Source organism: Gopherus flavomarginatus, unplaced genomic scaffold (assembly GCF_025201925.1).
Source record: "Gopherus flavomarginatus isolate rGopFla2 unplaced genomic scaffold, rGopFla2.mat.asm mat_scaffold_60_arrow_ctg1, whole genome shotgun sequence".
Taxonomy (NCBI): Eukaryota; Metazoa; Chordata; order Testudines; family Testudinidae; genus Gopherus; species Gopherus flavomarginatus.
In genome coordinates, this window is record NW_026115128.1 from 1,444,088 (window position 1) to 1,464,680 (window position 20,593).

General features: G+C 43.9%; 1 pseudogene; it reads left to right on the forward strand.

The window, feature by feature from the left end:
- The first annotated feature begins 233 nt into the window (after positions 1-233).
- LOC127042564 (uncharacterized) overlaps positions 234-20,593 on the forward strand; it is a 35,482-nt pseudogene continuing 15,122 nt past the window's right edge.

Consider the following 20,593-nt stretch of genomic DNA (forward strand, 5'->3'; position numbering starts at 1 on the left):
TAGTTAAGAAAAACAATTCAGTTACCAAAAGTTTATTGATAAAAGTTTAATGTCAACTTACTTATGAAAATGAAAAAAAATATTTTAAACATACACCGTACATTTGAGCATCCGAGCCCTACTGACTATTAATGATAGTAAAGCATTTAAGGAAGTTGTGTCAAAAAGCAAAGGTGAACTCCAGGGATGTATGCTGCTTTAAAAAAAAAAGTTTCTTGTTTGCAGGAACCTACATGCCTGGTCTAGTTCTTAAAGCTAATTACAAAATCCTCTTTCCTACTGGTCCAGGTGTCCTGACAGTTGTTTCTTCTAATAGCACTGTGAAAAGAAAAGAAATATTTGATGAGGTATCTGCATACAGCTCATTTCTAGTTCTCTGCAAGCAGGAAGAGAAGCCAGTACTGCTCTAAGGTGGTAATTCCCAGTCACAGCATTTGCTTACTTTCAAGAATCTCTACAGGGATTGAAAATGTTTTTTCTGTTCACTTGCCCACAGGAAGTGCAGAGAAAAGTGTATTTGGTCCTGAAGCCATTTGTATTGGCAGAAAAGAATTTCTAGACATGGCAGGTTATGAAATACCTTGAAGTGTGGGTTTGACCTAACTATAAATAAAAGGACAAAAATAGATGTTAACTTTATAAAACTTAGAAAGGTGCACCAAAAAAAAGGAAGCTTTTCCCTGGCATTTTCCCTATTTTCTTCCGCTGACCTACGTTTCTGGGGTGCTACAACAGCCTAATAGGGCACAGAGTATATAAGAATTAGGGGGAAAACAGAAGCCGGCTATTCACAGTTCACTGTACAATGGCCCAATGAAGTAAAGAAAGACCTTTCTTTCTCCTGCTTCTAGTACTGTCTTCACTCTCCTGGCCATTGTAGCTCCCCAAAAACTTTTGAAATAATCTTCCAAAACACAAGAATTGGTGTAAGTCAATTCCAGAGCTGTCTCCCCAGCCCTCCCCCACCACTCAGCAGGGGTCTGCAGCAACAGCTCTTCCTGCCATCTCCACTAAAAGGGAGAAAAAGCTGAAAACTTACCATGCCTCTTCCCAGCAGTGCACAGAAAGGAATGTTGGGGAATGTAGTTCTTTCCCTGCTCCAGGGCTGGCTCTATAGGAACTACAGCTCCCAGGGCCTCCTGGTCGTTCTCAGCTCCCAGGCTGCATCTGCCCTTGCACATGGGACCTCGAGCCCCTGATTGCTTTGCTGGTGCCTGGAGCCAGCCCTGAACCTGCCTGAAATGTGCTGCCTGCTTTTTAAAGTGTAAGTTTAGCACAATGTATTTTCATTGAAAGCTGATTTGATCAAGGAATATTATCTGTAGTTAGAGAATTGAACTGCTGGTTTCTGCTGACCATTTCCTTTAGATTTTACCAACAGGAGCTCTCGTCCTTTCTCACCTAGTTCTTGGGCATAGACTGGAAAAGGAAAGCAGGTTTTCTGCCTCTTTTTTTTTAAAATTCTGAATCCATTTCTCAGCTTTCAGTGAAGTAGCCATTTAACAAACTAGTTGAATAAGATGAAATAAAGAAAATATTCTCTCTGCCTCTTTGTAAGAGGCGTCTGTTATCACAATCTGGTTAACACTTGAAAAAATGTACTTCCGGTGCTGAGCAGAGTGAATGCCACCACTTCAGTGGCTTAACTTTCTTTAGAATTTCAGCATAAACATGTACTGCCTGAATATGAGTTAGTTTATTTTAATAGATTATACTATATTTAGACTTTAACATAAGTTGTCACAATTTCAAATTTAATTTTAAATAGGTTTATTTTTTAAAAGAACAACTGATTTAAATAACACATCCTGATTTTTATTTTTCAATCAGATGTATGCATTGGCAGATACAAAGTTTTCAGAAAGAAACAATGTTGCCTCTTTTAAAAACCCAAATTCCTTTTTTCAAAAGAGATGCCCTTTGTTGTTCACTTACATCAACTCCTCACATGGTAAAACTGGTCACTCTCTCTTTCCAATTCAGGTAGACGGCAAGAAACAAAAAATGGACACGTGGATATTCTACCCGTTGTTAGGAGAGATCACAAATCCATCCCCACCTCTGGAATCATCCTGGTTATATAGTAATCGGTCTGTGTGTTGAGATGATACCAACATGGCAACTGCTTTCCAGTACTGCACAAAAGAAAGGTATTAAATAAGTGTAATCTTAGGCTGTTTTCTGGAAGGCTGAAAATTGTATTGGGCAGGAGTGTGAGGGTTTGGTTCCTAAGTATTATAAGGAAGAAATTATGGGATAACTACAGAAACTCATGGGCAAGAAATTACCAGAATTTAATAGTATTTCTCAAGTAACTCTGGAAATCATGGTTATACTTTTTTAATGTGTGACCTAAAATATCTTAATTAGGGAACGTACTGGGAAAGTCAAGTATCAGACAAATCTTGATCTTTATATAATGACAAATATTTACCTTTTTGAAAAGGCCTCCTTGTTACATCACATCATTATGCTCCTTTGTGGTGACAAGGGAGCTGTCTTCTGTAACAGCAGAGACACGGTGAATGCCAGTTTCTTCCTGTTGTTACTGCACAGCACAAACGGATGAAGGTTAGGGGACCTATGTGCGTGGATCTTCATCACCACCTGTATCGTAAGCATGCATATGCCGGCTTTCTGGGGTTTATAGTATAGTCCAGTGGTTCTTAACCAGGGGTGCGCAGAGGTCTTCCAGGGGGTACATTAACTCATCTAGGTATTTACCTAGTTTTACAACAGGCTACATAATGATTTTGTAAGCAAGTAGTTTTTAGGTGAGGTGAAACTTGGGGTACACAAGACCGATCAGACTCCTGAAAGGGGTACAGTAATCAGGAAAGGTTGAAAACCACTGGTCTAGCAGCTTAAAGCAAATTACCTAGCAAATAAATAAAAATCGCAAACTAACCTTAATATACCAAATAGATTGGATATGAATTAGCAGATTTTTATCCAGCGAAATGATACAAGGAGGCTGCAGGTTAATAGGTGCCAAACTGCACTTGCTTTACAGCTTGGAATCCCCCTGTCTTTTATTCACAGGCTAGAAATCTTTTGCCTAGGTCCAGAACTTCTCCCAGGTCCGTCTTTGTTCTCAGATGTTTCCAAGCGTCTTCCTGTGTGGGGAGTGAGGAACTCCAGATGATGTCACTCAAGGGGTTAAAGGGAGAGATTAAGGAAGATAAAAGCATTGCTGAGAAGTTAAATTATTTTTTGAATCAGTCTTCACTGGTGAGAATATTGTGAAGAATCACCGAAGTGTAGGATTGAAAGGGACCTCATTAGGCCATCTAATCCAGTCCCCTGCACTAAAGGTAGGACTACATAACTGACCAGTTCTGACAGGTGTTTGTCTAACCTATTCTTAAAAACCTCTAATGATGGAAAGTCCACAGTGTCCCTAGGCAACTTGTTCCAATGCTTAACCACCCTGACAGGAAGTTTTTCCTAATGGCCAACCTAAACCTCCCTAGCTGCAATTTAAGCCCATTGGTTTTTGTCTTCTTCTCAGCAGTTTACAAGAACAATTTTTCACCTCCTTTCTTGTAACAACCTTTATTTGAAAACTGTTATCATGTTCCTCCTCAGTTTTCTCTTCTCCAGACTAAACCAATTTTTTCAATCTTCCCTCATACGCATGTTTGCTAGACCTTTGCTCTGCTCTGGACTTTCTCCAATTTGTCCATATCTTTCCTGAAATGTGGTGCCCAGAACTGGACACTGTGCTCCAGCTGAGGCTATTATTGGCAGGCAGTAGAGTAGAAGAATTTCTTCTTGTGTCTCGCTTACAACACATGGAGAACAGTTGATCACCTCCCTCTTTATAACAGCCCTCAGTGTATTTGAAGACAGTTATTAGACTTTCCCGTCAGTCTTCTTTTCTTGAGAGTAAACACGCCCAGTGTTTTTAACCTTTCCTCATAGATCAGGTTTTCTAAACTTCTTATCAGTTTTGTTGCTTTCCTCTGGACTCTCTGCAATTTGTCCACATCTTTTTAAAGTGTTGTGCCACAAACTGAACACAGTACTCCACCTGAGTCCTCTCCACTGCTGAGTAGAGGGGGACAATTACTTAGTATGTCCTCTAGATTCCCCCAGAATATTAGCCTTTCTAGCAACTGCCTCATGTTGTCTCCTATTCAATTTGTGGTCCTTTGTAACCCCCGATCCTTTTCAGCTGTACTACTGCATAGCCAGTGATTCGCCATTTCATAGGTGTTATTGCTCTATTTATTCTCAAGTAGAGTTTGCACTTGTCCTTATTGAATTCCATCTTACTGATTCAAGACCAATTCTTCAGTGTTGTTTTGAATTCTAATCCTGCCCTCCAAAGTGTTAGCAATCCTTCCCATCTTGGCGGGATCTTCAGATTTTATAAGCATACTTTTCACTCTACTATCCAAGTCATTAATGAAACTATTGAGTAGCGGCAGCTTCAGGACAGACCTCTGCAGGCAGTAGATACATCCCTTAGTTGGCCACAGAACCATTGATAACCACTCTTCGAGTATGGTCTTTCAACCAGTTTTTTACCCACTTTATAGTAATTTAATCATTTCCCTAATTTGCTAATGAGACTATCCTCTGGGACTGTGTCAGAAGCCTTAATAACATCAAGATCTCTCACCTCCGGCTTCCCTCTAACTTCTTGGCCAATTACCTTGTCAAAAATGGAAATCAAGTTAATGTGGCATGATTCAATCTTGACAACTCCATTTATAACTCTGTTATCCTCTAGCTGCTTACAGCTAGATTGTTTAATAATTTGTTCCATATGTTTCCAGGTATCAGAACTAGATCAATTGGTATCTAAGTGAGCCACTGTTTCACAAGAGTGGAGGGCAGCAAATTTGTATATCTATTTTAAAAAGGGTCTGTGGGTGACTGGAATTACAATTCACAAAGCTTTGCATCTGTGCCTGGCAAATTTATTGAAATGACCATTTAAAAGAGAAAACAAAATGTTTGAAGGATCATGGTATGATGGGGTTTTACCAGCATGGTTTCTAGAGAGGAAAATGTCTCATTATTGTCTTAAAATTCTTTTCAGAGCGGTAGCCGTGTTAGTCTGTATCAGGAAAAACACTGAGGAGTCCTTGTGGCACCTTAGAGACTAACAAATGTATTTGGCATAAGCTTTTGTGGCCTAAAACCCACTTTATCAGATGCATGGAGAGAAAAATACAGTAAGCCGTATATATATCACAGCACATGAAAAGATGAGAGTTGCCTTATCAGGGTGGGGGGTCAGTGCTAGCGAGGCCAATTCAGTTAAGGTGGAAGTGGCCTATTCTGAACCGTTGACCAGAAGGGGTGACTATCAAGAGAGGGAAAATTGCTTTTGTAGTGCTAACAAGGCCAGTGCAATCAAGGTGGACGTCGCCACCTGCTTATTGTATTTTTCAGTCCATGCATCTAATGAAATTGGTTTTAGCCCACGAAAGCTTATGCCCAAATAAATGTTAGTCTCCAAGGTGCCATGAGGACTCCACTTAAAATTCTTTGAATGTGTCAATGAGGTAGTGAATAAAGGAGAACCGGTTGATGTTTATCTGGAATACCAAAAAGGCCTTTGTCCAGGTCCCTCAATAAAGAGACTAAGTAGTCATGGACTGAAAGGCGGAGTATTCTTATGGATCAAAATCTGAATACGAGCTAGGAAGCAAAGGGTTATGTCTATACTGCAAGTGTTACAGCTGCACCTGCTCAGCTGTGGTGTAGATTCTTGCTATAGTGATGGAAAAGGTTTTTTTGAAATTCACTCCCTTGAGAGGTGCTATCTAGGATGACAGAAGAATTCTTCTTTTGACCTAGTTGGTGTCTATATTAGGGCTTTGATCAGCTTGATTATGTTTTTTAGGAGTGTGACTTTTTCAAACCTCTAAGCAGCATAGTTAGGTTGACCTAAGTTTTAGGTGTAGGCTAGGTTTAGGAGTAAGTAGCCTATTTTCGTCTTGTCAAAATATAAACCGTATGATGGCTCCATGGTTCCATCCTAGGCTCCTTTTTGTTTAATGTATTAATGATCTGTAAAGGGGGGCGAGCAGTGAGGTAACAAAATCTGCAGCTGGCACAATTCCTTAGGTTAGTCAGGACTAGAAGGAACTAAATAAGCTGGGTGAGCAGGCAACATGATGACAAAGAAATGCAAATGAGAGGTACAGTATCCACTCCTTAGATGTATTACAATGTCCTAAGTTAACTGTATCAAATCAAGAAAAGGATATGGGCATCCAACTCCCCAGTAAACATTCTAGAACCCAAAACCAATGCTTCGTGCATGAGGGCTGAGATCTGCACAAGGGGCCACAATCCTGGTGCTTTAAAACGTGCCAATTATTCAAATATGTGTTTACTGTCAAGGTATGCTAGAAGATAATACTTAGCTTCTCATCTGCAAAGAACATTATTCCATTAATTCTTGGTGGGTGAGGAAGCTTCCTTTTCTCCCCCTCCTCTATTTATAATATGTTACAGCTAAAGACATCTGAAGATAAACTTTTGTGTGTTTACTCTTTATTGGTTGTTTTTTCTCCTGAAGATTTGATCCTATCTCTCTGGGTTTTATTTTTCAGAGCACAGATAAGTCTGTTTTACTCTGGCAGTGGCCCAGAGATGTTTAGGCTAGTGTCGAGCATCCTAGATGAGGCACACAAGCCGGAAGCAGTTACAGATTGGTAAATTTTTACTGAAAACTTGCATGGTGTTGTTTCTTCCAATGTAAAGTTTTATATCTTTTACTTACCAGTAGACATTTGACAAGACAACTTAGGAGTTGTCTGATGTAATACTGATTTTTAAGATATCATCATTTAAATAAGCTATCATCAAGTTAAATTGGAAAGATCTGTTACTAGTACTTCCTTGGAATAAACAAAAGTAGAAAGGCAGTCTTCTGTTCATCCTTCTATCAGCAGATGGCAACTGGAAAAGAAATGAATGTCTTTCATTACTTTCGTTTTATTAAGAGGATTAATGGAGGTATGACTGTGGATATTTCTGAAAGTAGAGTTAGCTCATAATTCAGAACATTCTGAAATGTATTTGCAAAAAGAATAGGAGTAGCTGTTGCACCTTAGAGACAAACAAATTTGAGCATAAGCTTTCGTGGGCTAAAACCCACTTCATCGGACACATGCAGTGGAAAATACTGTAGGAAGATATATATACACACACAGAGAACATGAAACAGTGGCTGTTACCGTACACACTGTAGTGAGAGTGATCAGTTAAGGTGAGCTATTACCAGCAGGAGAGAGAGCCACACTTTTTGTAGTGGTAATCAAAATGGTCCATTTCCAGCAGTTGCCAAGAAGATGTGAGGAACTGCTGGAAATGGGCATTTTGATTACCACTACAAAAAGGGGTTTTTTTCCCTTTCCTGCTGATAATAGCTCCCCTTAACTGATCACTCTCGTTAGTGTAACACCCATTGTTTCATGTTCTCTAGGTGTGTGTATATATTTATATCTATCTATCTTCCTACTATATTTTCCACTGCATGCATCTGATGAAGTGGGCTGTAGCCAACAAAAGCTTATGCTCAAATTAATGTGTTAGTCTCTAAGGTGTCACAAGTCCTCCTCTTCTTTTTGTGGATGCAGACGAACACGGCTGTTACTCTGAAACCTGAAATATATTTGTATTTCTAGATACTATAGAAATCTTAGGATTTTATACTGATTGATCATTGCAGCTAAATCATTTTGAGTAACTGGCCTCCAACTGAAGAATTTGACTGTCGCATAGATAGCCTTTTTCACTCAACTAAGCCAAATGTGGAAGGGCTTATAGAGGGAGTTTTGACTATATATACACAAGGCTATTAAAAAAAACCATTATAATACCTTCCACATTTGTTTTAGTTGAGTGGAAAAGGCACTGTGCCAAATGCTATGGCAAAATTCTTCAGCTGAAGGCCAGTTACTCAAAATGATTTAGCTGCAATGATCAATCAGTATAAAATCCTAAGATTTTTATAATGTCTAGACATACAAATACATTTCAAAAAGACAGGAGTACTTGTGGCACCTTAGAGACTAACAAATTTATTTCAGCATAAGCTTTCGTGAGCTACATCCGATGCATCCGAAGAAGTGAATTGTAGCTCACGAAAGCTTGTGCTGAAATAAATGTGTTAGTCTCTAAGGTGCCACAGGTAGTCCTGTTCTTTTTGTGTGGATACAGACTAACACAGCTGCTGCTCTGAAAATACATTTCAGAATGTTTTGAATTATTTATCTATTTCCAAGATTTATGAGCTATAATATCTAAGAGAACAAAAAATATCCCCTGAAGAGTAGCCAGTCCTGCAAATCAGTATTTTTTCTTCAATCAACTGAATAGGATAACATCAGAAACAAAACATTAGTGTTGTATCTCTTCTCATATCATCCATCTGTCTTGTCTTTTTAGACTGTAAAGTATTTGGGAGCAGGGACCAGATTTATGTTCTGGAAGGTACTTTGGGGTCTGACTAAATAATACTTTTAATTATACAACTGTGCTGAAGTTTGCTAGTGGGATCTACACAAATTATATTGTAGGAACATGAAAGTTAAATTTCTACCATTTTTGTTTTTCAAATGCAAAAAATATGTATTTGTATGTAGCAGAAGAAAATAACATGGCATCTTGGGTGCTGTACTGATGAGTTGCTTATTCAAAAGACAATGTCCATTAAGTTGTGGGACTATGCCGGCAAAGGAGGTACTCCCTGTTATTACTGTGGTGAATTTTGAAGTGTCTTCCTTTATAAAGAGAAGCAATGATCTATTGATCAGGCATAGTGAAAAGAGCCATCATTTTGATTGCCATCAAGAAGGGCCCATGTTTTGGGTACTGGAAAAGGGAGTTTGTGATACTTTCAGGTGCCACCCAGACCAGCAAGGAGTTATGTTATCACCTGCCCTGTAACTCTGGGTGCCTTAAATGCTCGTGTGACACCAACAGCCGGCATTCAAGCATGCAGATTGCATCCTGGTTTCCGTTGGCAAGCTACTTTTTAACAGCGTGACTGCAAAACTTGCCCTGTCCCCCAAGTCCCAAATTTCTCCCGAACTCTGTTCCCTGTAGTGTCCCATCCTCTCCTGGAACTGCTCCTTAAAAGAGATAGTTGACAACAGCTCATTAGTTTAACTGGGGTTTGACAAACACTGTTTTAATCAAAACACTGAATTGGTTTATAGTAAAAACAAATTTATTAAACAAAAGCCCATAGTTTTAAGTGATACCAAGTATAAGAAATAGAGAAAGGGTTACCAGCAAATGAGTAAAAATACAATTTTAAGATTAAAACTTAATTTCTGCAAGTTACAATCTTGTCCTCAGCAGGTTTCCCACCTATACTTAATACCCAGGACTTCAAGCACTTGAGTTGAAGGATCCAACATTCTGTAATTTCAAGATCGTTGACCCCTTTAGCTCCTTAAGTGATGGTACCTGTCAAGGTTCCATCCCCACTCTGAACTTTAGGGTACAGATGTGGGGGACCTGGATGAGAAGCTCTAAGCTCAATTACCAGCTTAGATCTGGTCTGGCTGCCACCACTCACAAGCACTACTTTCCTTCCCCGGGTAGCCTTGAGAGACTTCACCAATTTCCTGGTGAACACAGATCCAAACCCCTTGGATCTTAAAACAAGGAGAAATTAACCATCCCCCCTCCTTTCTCCCACCAACTCCTGGTGAATCCAGATCCAACCCCCTTGGATCTTAAAACAAGGAAAAAATCAATCAGGTATATAGAAAAAAGGCTTTTAATTAAAGAAAAGAAAGGTAAAAGAAAAATCTCTGGGGGAGATTAGGATACCAGCTACTCTCACAGACAACAGATTCCAATCACAGAGGATGTTCCCCTGGGCAAAACCTTAGTTACACAAAGAAATATATCCAAATACCCAATCTGATTGTTCCTCTAATTGCACAAGACAAGTTACAAAGAAATAAACATAAACCTATTTATTTCCTTCACTGATACTCACTACTTAATAAGAGGCTGAATTCTGGAACTTTCCCACTCCAGTCAAAGTGAAACTGACCCAGACAAAGGGAACCTCCCTCCTCCTTTTTGAACCACCCTGTTCCTCCATTGGTTCTTCTGGTCAGGTGTCAGCTAGGCTAGGTGAACATCTTAACCCTTTACAGGTAGAAGAGGCATTAACCTTTAACTATCTGTTTGTGACAGTGCCAAAATGGTTTTTCTCTCTCCCTATAGCTTCTCAAAGTTCATTGATCCTGCTTCGAGGCAGGAAGGCTTCCTGGAGATGCAGTTTCCACCCTTCCACTTGCTGTCCTTATGGCTTTGTTTATCTTGCATGTAAATGTGCCTTCCTTATGTCTGCCGGACAACCAGGCTGGTCAGACATGTAATACACAGTCCTTTGTCTAGGGCTGACTGGGTTATGCCCTGCTCGCCAAACTCATTTTAAAAACATAATTCTAGCACAGATGAACTCTTTGTACACAAGTCTGCATCCATTATGCAAGAATATTACTGATCAGTGAGGTTTTAGATTTCTGATAATATATTACATGCCATCTTTTGGGTAATTGTCATGAGAAGAGCGTATTAGGTGTACTGAGTGTGTCAAGAGTTGCTGATGCAAAGTAGTGAACCATCAGTGGGTCTCTATCTCAGAGTTTATGCAGAAAATTTGAAAGGCTTTTCTGTGATATCAAATAGCTTGAGTTAAATGTCTGCTTTTAAGGTATACACTTCCTATTTTTACCATGCCTGATCATTTCTAAAAAACATATGCTGGGAGGGGAAATTCTGCCCCTCACCTTCTTCGTGCCGGATACCTCTCCATGTGGTGAGTGAAGTGGATGCTTCAAGGGTGGGGTAACATATATTGTTGCAGCTTTTCTCCATTACCCAACTTCCTTCTGGTACCCAAAGGAGCTTCTCACAGAGATGTGATAGTATAGTGCTATATTACGCTTCCTCAGCTCTCTCCTGCACTGGGAGTCCTAGGGAACAAATTTGACCAGACCTGATGGCATACATCCACTGGAACTGTGTGGCAGTTGGCTTGGGGAAGAACTAGAGACCCGGAACCAGTGCAGACATATGGAGCATGTGGATCTCTTGGAACTGATAGGATTTGTTGGCAGGTCCTGCAGCCTCCTGACTGGGCTGCACTCTTTCTTGCACCCAAACATTTGGTGAGGAAATTGCACAAGGAGGATCAGAGTTCCTCCTCCTCCCTGCAAAAAATAGAATGGTGGAGACTATATAGCTAATAGTGACTTTACTGACTTCTCTTAGATAGTTAGTATTTGGGGGAAAGAAATCAAGAGAGCGATTTACTAGTGCATTATTTCTCTTGAATTTTTATCTTCCCAGTCTTAAAACATAATTAGTTGTCATAGAAGGTTGCTAAGAGGAGAGACCATCAGACATTTTCAAGCACTGCAGAAGTCAAATCTGTATCTGGTGGCTTACAAATGTTGTTAAACTTCGAGCAGGATGATGTATATATTTAAAACAATGACTGGAAAACCTTATAGCAAGTGATTTAAATAAATGTTTTCTTGCTGGGGGCAAAAACATACTCTTCTTGAACAAGGAAAATATAATTAAAAAAAGAAATAAGGAATCAACTTTGCGGAGATGTTGGGAAGGTTAATTTTGTTTTAGAATTCTATGGACTCTTTCTATGGAAAGTGCTCTAGAAGTTCAAATGTCAATACAGAAAATCTTTAAGAATCAATAATGAAGTTTCAGAAGATATGAAGGGCAAATAGTTGTGATTGAAGCACCCTAATGTGACACATTAAAAGTAGACTAGGAAAAACAATAAAAAATTGACTTCAGGAAATAATTATCTGCTGTCAACAGTCTAGTATGCTAATAGTTTTTTATCACTAATTCCTGTGACAAAACTGCTTGAAATCATATCTTTAGCAAAGGTCTTAGTAGTAGCTTTGCATTTTGAAAAAAAAAACACTTAACTCTGAACAAAACTATAATGTAACATAAATGTGTTTGGTTATTCCTAAAAGTGCAATTCTATTTGTTACAGGAATTCTCTGTTGAGATTGTTTCCCCCTATGTTGGCATCTGACATTGGAAACAATGGTGACTTGTCAAGTCTGTCTTCTAAGCACTGTATACAAAGTAAAGATTTTCCAAACCTGATTGGCACACAGAACTGTTACCAAGGACACAGAGTATTTGACGACCTTCATCTTATACAGTCTTTGCTTTCTCCTTCTGACCCTTATACTCAGCCATCTGCTGGGATCTTGAACATTTATCCTGAAAATCCTGCTTTTGAAAATAATGCCATCTTTCAGCAAGAAGGATTAGCATTTCAGAATGTACAGTTTAATCAGCATGTGTGCAATTATCATGTAACCATTCTGCCCCTCTGAGTTGGCAGCAACAAGGGCCGGGTTCAGTATCCAGGGATTCCGTTTCAGTAACACAATGCATAACCGGCTCGAGCCCCCACCCAGTGATCTGGGACACCCACATATCACACCCCCCTGGGCGCCTCTAGGAGGCAATACTTCCCCTTTCGCAAGCATGGAGTCTGAGTGTGGCAAAATTTTTTTAATAAAGGAAGGAATCAGTGCGGCATCCCATTGGAGAAACACCACAAACAGGGTTATAACACAAACCATAAACAAAAACCCACCTCCAAGTATGTTTGGCACTGTCCTTTTTCCCCTTAGGGTTTTAAGCCCAATCACCCCAAAGTCCAACAACCCAAAAGTCTCTGGTCAATGCCACCCTAGAGTTCGAGAGTTTATCTGTAGAGGTCCCTCCCCCCAGCCTGGGTAGAAAGGGGCACCTTACGTGGTCCAGGGCCAACTGCCCTGCCTCTCCGTGGGTTCTGCTTCCACCTTCTCCACAAACTGCTCCGCTTCACCAGCCGCTCCACTCTGCTCCTCCAGCCGTCCTCAGAAACTGCTCCGCTCCACCAGCTACTCTGCTCCATGAGCTGCTCCAGTTCTCCCTGCAAACTGCTCAGCTCCGCTCACTCTGTGGGCCGCTCCACCCGTCCTACAGCTACTCCACTCTGCCAGCCGCTCCGCTGCCACCTGCTGTCTCGTGATCCGCTCCAGTCGTCCCCACAACTGCTCCACACCGCCAGCCGCTCTGTTCCACAGCATATCTTCAGGCTCCCCCACTAGTTAGCACAGTACTCAGTGCTCTCAGCTCAGTAATTTCAGCTCTTTAGTGATTTCAACTCTTAGTGATCTCAGCTCTTAGTAGGGGAGCCCCAGTGCTAGTGCACCATTAGCCCAAGGTGAATTCAGCTCAGTAACTTGTATTTTGATTCTTGAGGGAATAAAAAAATCAACTCTGACATTCTACAGTGGAGAGAGAAAGAGGTGGAACTGGTGCTTCTTGCTCCACAAGGAGACTGCAACTGCAGCCCCAGCCCCAGCCCCAGCCCCAGCCCCAGCCCCAGCCCCAGCCCCAGCCCCAGCCCCTCTCTCTCAATTCACTGGGTTTGGAACCTATGTCCCTTGTCTAGCAAGTACCACCCAACTGAGGGTGAGTCATTTGTCTCCGAGCAGTCCCACAGCTCAGCAGTCTGGGATAGGGTAGGCATGCCTATGCAAATACACTCTCTGAAATTCTTTCCACCAGATGTCAGGGTAGAGCTTATCCTGACTCTGCTTACATCCTCCCCCCAGCCAAGAATTTGTTGTCCCAACAAATCACATTCCCTACTATACCAACTTATTGGTCCCCTCCAAATGGCATTAGATAGCCCACTTTAGCTTTCACAAACCTGTGTGCTAAATGTATAGGCTCCTCACTAATCACCCCAGGTGCATCGTAAGTTAACCATCTCACTGGTCTTATTACCTTGTCTCGCCTATTGAGAATCTCTGTTGCTATGGTAGGGGGGACATCCTCTTGAGTGAAGGATGGGGAGGTTTCCTGTGAGTTCCCCTCGGATACTGGCATAGGCCCCTGCATTTCTAGTTCTAACAGTGGAGGATCGCAGGTGCTCTGGACATCCTCCATCTGTATGTCACCACTGTCCAATAGCCTGTGTAAGTCATTACACGGGGGTCCCACCAGTGGCTCAGGGATGTCAGGAATGGGCCTAAATACTTCTGCCATAGGGTTTAGGGTGGAAGAGGGTGTGCTCTCTTCTGATTCAGTGGATCGAGACTGAAATCTTGTCTTCATCCCAGGATACACCATGGTTGTGTCTTCCTCCTCAGACTCACTCTCAGATGTGCTGAGTAGGGGTAGGTTAGCTGCAGGGAGCAGGCTGTCCACGTTGGAAGGCGGCTTTGGCACAGCACCTTCGTTCTGCCCAGTTGCCCGGGTGTGGCCAATCTCATAAGGGCTGCCTACCAATTCCCCCACAGGGAGCAAAAGGTTTCTGTGCCCGGTCTTGTCTGTCCTGTACCCTCTTCAGGTTTGATCTTATAAACCGGCAGGTCTCCTAGCTTTTCCATCACTAGGTAAGGTATTGCCTTCCACCTGTCAGCTATCTTGTGTTTGCCAGCAATACCCAAATTTCGCAGCAGGACTCTGTCCCCTGGCTGGAGCTCTTGCAGATGCACCCTAGCATCATATCGCTGTTTGTTGCGGTCTGCGTTCTTCCGAGCTGCAGATGTGGCTAAGTGATAAGCATCTCGTAGCTTTTCTCGTAGTTGGGATACATATTGCTGATGGGTTTCATAGCTATCGCCATCCTCTGATACACCAAAGCACAGATCTATGGGTAGTATTGGTTCTCGCCCAAACATCAAGAGATATGGGGTGACCCCCGTAGCATCGTTCTTTGTGGCATTGTAGGCGTGCACCAGAAATGCAACATGTTGGCTCCAGGTTGCCTTCTGCTCTGGCCGCAAAGTCCCTAACATATCCAATAAGGTTCGGTTGAACCTCTCTGGCTGAGGGTCACCTTGCGGGTGGTAAGGCGTTGTCCTCGACTTTTTAATACCTGCTATCCTCAGCACCTCCTTCAGAAGGTGACTCTCAAAATCTCATCCCTGATCCGAGTGTATCTGGGCTGGGAATCCATAAACTGAGAAATATTTTTCCCACAGTACTCGAGTGACAGTGGTGGCCCTCTGATCACGTGTGGGATATGCCTGTGCATATCGCATGTAATGGTTGGTCACTACTAGGATGTTCCCAATATTCCTCTTGTCCACTTCTAAAGACAAGAAATCAATGCAAACCAGCTCCAGAGGTTTGTTGCTGGTGATGTTCTTCAGATATGCAGCCCTCATGGGAAGAGTTTTCCTTTGAACACATCGTGCGCAGGTCTCACATTTCCTGCGAACATCTTCAGCCATCCGTGGCCAATAGAATCTACTGTGGATAAGTTCCAGGGTCCTCTCCATCCCTAAATGTCCAAAGTCATCATGCAGGGCCCTCATGGCCAGGGCTCTGTAATTTTTTGGCAGCACTAGTTGATTCCGTTGCTTTTGTAGAGGGTCTGTGGTCGTGCGGTGTAGCACTCCCTGAATCAGTTTTAGTTTGGTCCATTCTCTCAATAGTAGTTTGCCCTCTGGGGTAGGTGGGTCAACCTCAGCTGGGCCTCGCCCCTCTCTTTTGGCAAGTAGTGTATCACGAATGTCAATATCTTGCAGCTGGGCTTCCTGCCAGTCAGCCGCATTGAGCATGGGCAAGGGAGATTGGTCCAAAGCGATATAGTTCACTGATGCAGAAGGCACGCATTCAGGGGGTAGGCCCAAAGTTTCAGCAACACATCCATGAACGCTCTCCTGGGACTCTGGCTCTCGGCGGCTCACACTGAAAATAGCTCTCACTCCATCCGTGGGTATCACAGCAAGTCTTGGTGCCTGTGGATGCCTGGACAATGCATCTGCATCTACATTGCTTCTTCCTGATCGGTATTGAATGCTGAAGTCATAGCTAGCCAAAGCGGCCACCCATCTTTGCCCTGTAGCATCCAGTTTAGCACTTGTTAACACATAAGTCAGTGGGTTGTTGTCTGTCCACACCTGGAACTGAGCCCCATACAAGTAGTCTCGAAATTTCTCAGTGATGGGCCATTTCAAGGCCAAGAACTCCAGCTTGTGGGTGGGATAGCGGGTTTCACTATCAGACAGTCCTCGGCTGGCAAAGGCTACAGGTTTACGCTTGCCTTCCACCTCCTGGTACAGTACCGCCCCCAGACCCTCCAAACTGGCATCAGTATGCAGGATAAATGGCTTGCTTGGGTCAGCAAATACTAGGACTGGGGCATGAGTTAGGCAAGTAATGATTTCTCGAAAAGCCCTTTCGCATCTCTCATCCCACCATGGCCCAAAGGGTTCGAAGGGGCCATAGTGTCTCTGCACGGAAGGCCCTTTATTCTTGGTCTTAGATTTGTCCTTGCTGGACTGATATCCCCTGGTAAGATCATTGAGGGGTTTTACAATTGTAGCATAGTGTTTCACAAATCTGCAGTAATAACCACTAAACCCAAGGAAGGTCTTAAGTTCTCTGTAGTTGCTTGGACGTGGCCATGTAGTGAGTGCTTCTATTTTATCAGGATCAGTACTCACACCCTCTTGGGACACGATGTGCCCCACATACTTCACTGAGGTCCTGCAGAACTGGCATTTGTCAATTGAAAGCTTCAAACCATAATCCTCCAGCCTATCAAGCACTTTAAGAAGTCTTTCTTCAAGCTCCTCCAAAGTTCTTCCAAACACAATCAGGTCATCCAAATAAACTAACACTTGCAGTAAATTCATGTCTCCCACAACTTTCTCCATAAGACCTTGAAATGTGGCAGGTGCTCCAGAAATCACTTGGGGGCATGCGTTCGAACTGATAAAACCCTAATGAGCAGATGAAGGCTGTCTTCTCCTTATCTTCTTCACCCAGAGGGATCTGGTAGTATCCACTCCGAAGATCCAACACAGAGAACCACTGGCTTCCCAGCAAACAGTCTAAGGCATCTTGAACTCGAGGCATTGTGTACTGGTCAACCACAGTACGGCGGTTTAGGGTGCGGTAGTCAATACACATCCGGATTTTCCCATTCTTTTTACGGACCACCACAATGGGTGAGGCGTATGAGCTGCGGGACTCTGTAATGATGCCATTTGCAGCCAGCTCTTGAAGATGTTGTCGCACATCTTCCATCTCGGAGAGAGCAAGCCTGTTAGATCTCTCTCTGAAAGGTCGAGAGTCATGTAGTCTGATGTTGTGCTCTACTCCTTTTGCACATCCCACATCCCACTCATGCAATGAGAACACCTTGGATCTTTTACAAAGTTTCCTTCTTAGGCGATCTTTCCACTCCTCAGACAATGGTAAATCTCCAAAGTCAAACTTTGCTGGGTCTATTGTTGGCACTTGAGTCTCACACGGGTTTTACAATTGATTCTGGCTCAAAGAGGTCTGCTATCTTTTGTCCTTGCCTCACAACAACATCTCTACTTGTTTCATTAGCAATCAGTATAGTCACCTTTTCCTGGGCTTCAGCAGGTAGGGTTATGACTCCACTGGGGACCAGCACTCCTTCCGGGAGCTCTCCTTCAGCTGGCTGCTCTATCATTGCTAATGCCCCTTTACTGCCTTTCAGCCTGGTACTCATGACTAGTACTTCTTGCTCCGTCCTTGCAGGCACTACTAAGGGGGTTGTACCCATGTACTTCAGTGCCCCAATCGGTAGCTCAGATGTCTCTTTTTTAGCGCTCTCAATTTTCCTATAGGCTTCAGCACAAAGCGTATGGATCATCAGGGTACTCAGGTACTGGTCCCCAGCCCATTGTCTGCAGTAATCTGCGAGCACCTTGAAGAGGCTGGAGTTGGTCCCTATCAGCACAGACACATCAGAAGTCCCTTTCGGGTCAGGGCATATTAAGGCAGCAGTGTCTACCTCTTGCTTTACCCCAGCAACCTCCTCTGGGAATTCCAGATGCACTATGACATACCCTTGATAGGGGTATTCATCCATGCTGAGGCCACACAGACCAATGCCAGTCAGTGGCTGTATGGGCAGGTGCTTAAGCATCTGTTGGTAGAATGACTGAAATATAATAGTCACTTGAGATCCAGTGTCAAGCACGGCTTTACACTCCGCCCCTTCAATCCTCACCATGACCTCTGCTCGAGGCCCTATCAGTCCTGCAGGGATCCCAGCTGGATGGTCTCTTCTGGGGGAATCTTCAAATCCTCTAGGCCTAGGTGGTCTCCGTCCCCGGACCTTCTGGGAGCTACTGGATCTCTTCCAACTAGTCCTCAGCTTTTCATACACTAAGGAGGGGTTCTCTTCCTTATGGCAGTTAGCAGCACTATGCCCATCCTGACCACACCGGTAGCAAAACAATTGTCCTTTCCCCCTTCGGCGAGGTGGGACGTTGACTCTAGATACTGACTTCTCTATCATCACCGTCTGAGGCTCCTTATTCCTGGAAATCTTAGCTCAGTCAATGATGCTTTGCAGCTCAGCTATCTGTTCTGTCAGGACCTGCATTTGTTGGGCAAGTTCCTCTGTGGTGCTCACCATCAGTACCCTGGCCATTGGCAGTGGTGTTATGCAGCCTGGTTCCAATGTTTGGGCTTCCCAACACTCGCTGGCTGCCTGCCTTTCTTCTTCTTCCCTGACCTCCTTTATCAGCTGGGAGTAACTTGGGGGATGTTCCTGCCGTTCTCTTAGTCGGAGATGAAGTAGGATCGGGTTCTGATACTGAGTCCCTCTTACAACCTGAGCCAGTCTGGTCTGATCTTTCTGCTCAGCAGTCACTGCTCCCCTCATAACTGCTCTCTGAAGCAGTCTCTCCAGCCTCTGTATATAGGCTGAAATTTTCTCACCCCTTTGCTGTCTGGAATTAATGAATTTACAGTAACTGTCCTCAGGGCCCTCTACACTCCCAAAGGTATTATCAAGGGCCTCTAGGCAGTACTTCACACTGACCTCAGGGTCAATGAGCTTCAGGGTGCGAATTACATCTAATGCTGGGCCACTAAGGCTCTCTATTAGACATCGTCGCTTTTCTACATCGGGTACGGGCCACTCCCACAGCATTTCAGTAGTATGCTCCGACCAGAGTTCAAACTCCTCTTCCCCATCAAACAACCTTAACTTACGACAAGAGTTCGACGTAGCATAGGCCAACACAATCTTTTCCAATATATGCCCCAGTGCTTTTGCCCAATCATAGGCTGAGTCTGCCGCCCCTGAGCTAGAGGCTGCAGGACTGGGGCCCAACAAACCCGACATATTAGCCATTATACAAACAGTAGTTTCCTCAAAATATAAACACAATTATTTCCCAGTACAGTGGAACACTCAACAGGTGCTTGCGAGGGGTACTGACCCAGGGATCCCGGACGAGCCCCCAAAAATGTTACCCTTCTGCCCCTCTGAGTTGGCAGCAACAAGGGCCGGGTTCAGTATCCAGGGGTTCCGTTTCAGTAACACAATGCATAACCGGCTCGAGCCCCCACCCAGTGACCTGGGACACCCACATATCACACCCCCCTGGGCGCCTCTAGGAGGCAATACTTCCCCTCTCGCAAGCACGGAGTCTGAGTGTGGCAAAATCTTTTTAATAAAGGAAGGAATCATTGCGGCATCCCATTGGAGAAACAGCACAAACAGGGTTATAACACAAACCATAAACAAAAACCCACCTCCAAGTATGTTTGGCACTGTCCTTTTTCCCCTTAGGGTTTTAAGTCCAATCACCCCAAAGTCCAACAACCCAAAAGTCTCTGGTCAATGCCACCCCAGAGTTCGAGAGTTTATCTGTAGAGGTCCCTCCCCCCAGCCTGGGTAGAAAGGGGCACCTTACATGGTCCAGGGCCAACTACCCTGCCTCTCCGTGGGTTCTGCTTCCGCCTTCTCCACAAACTGCTCCGCTTCACCAGCCGCTCCACTCTGCTCCTCCAGCCGTCCTCAGAAACTGCTCCGCTCCACCAGCTGCTCTGCTCCATGAGCTGCTCCAGTTCTCCCTGCAAACTGCTCGGCTCCGCTCACTCTGTGGGCCGCTCCACCTGTCCTACAGCTACTCCGCTCTGCCAGCTGCTCTGCTGCCACCAGATGTCCCGTGATCCGCTCCAGTCGTCCCCACAACTGCTCCACACCGCCAGCCGCTCTGTTCCACAGCATATCTTCAGGCTCCCCCACTAGTTAGCACAGTACTCAGTGCTCTCAGCTCAGTAATTTCAGCTCTTTAGAGATTTCAACTCTTAGTAGGGGAGCCCCAGTGCTAGTGCACCATTAGCCCAAAGTGAATTCAGCTCAGTAACCTGTATTTAGATTCTTGAGGGAATAAAGAAATCAACTCTGACATTCCACAGTGGAGAGAGAAGGGGGTGGAACTGGTGCTTCTGGCTCCACAAGGAGACGACGACGACGACGACGACGACGACCACCACCACCACCACCACCACCACCACCACCACCACCACCACCACCACCACCACATGCCCGTGCCCGTGCCCGTGCCCGTGCCCCTCTCTCTCAATTCACTGGGTTTGGAACCCATGTCCCTTGTCTAGCAAGTACCACCCAACTGAGGGTGAGTCATTTGTCACCGAGCAGTCCCACAGCTCAGCAGTCTGGGATAGGGTAGGCATGCCTATGCAAATACACTCTCTGAAATTCTTTCCACTAGATGTCAGGGTAGAGCTTATCCTGACT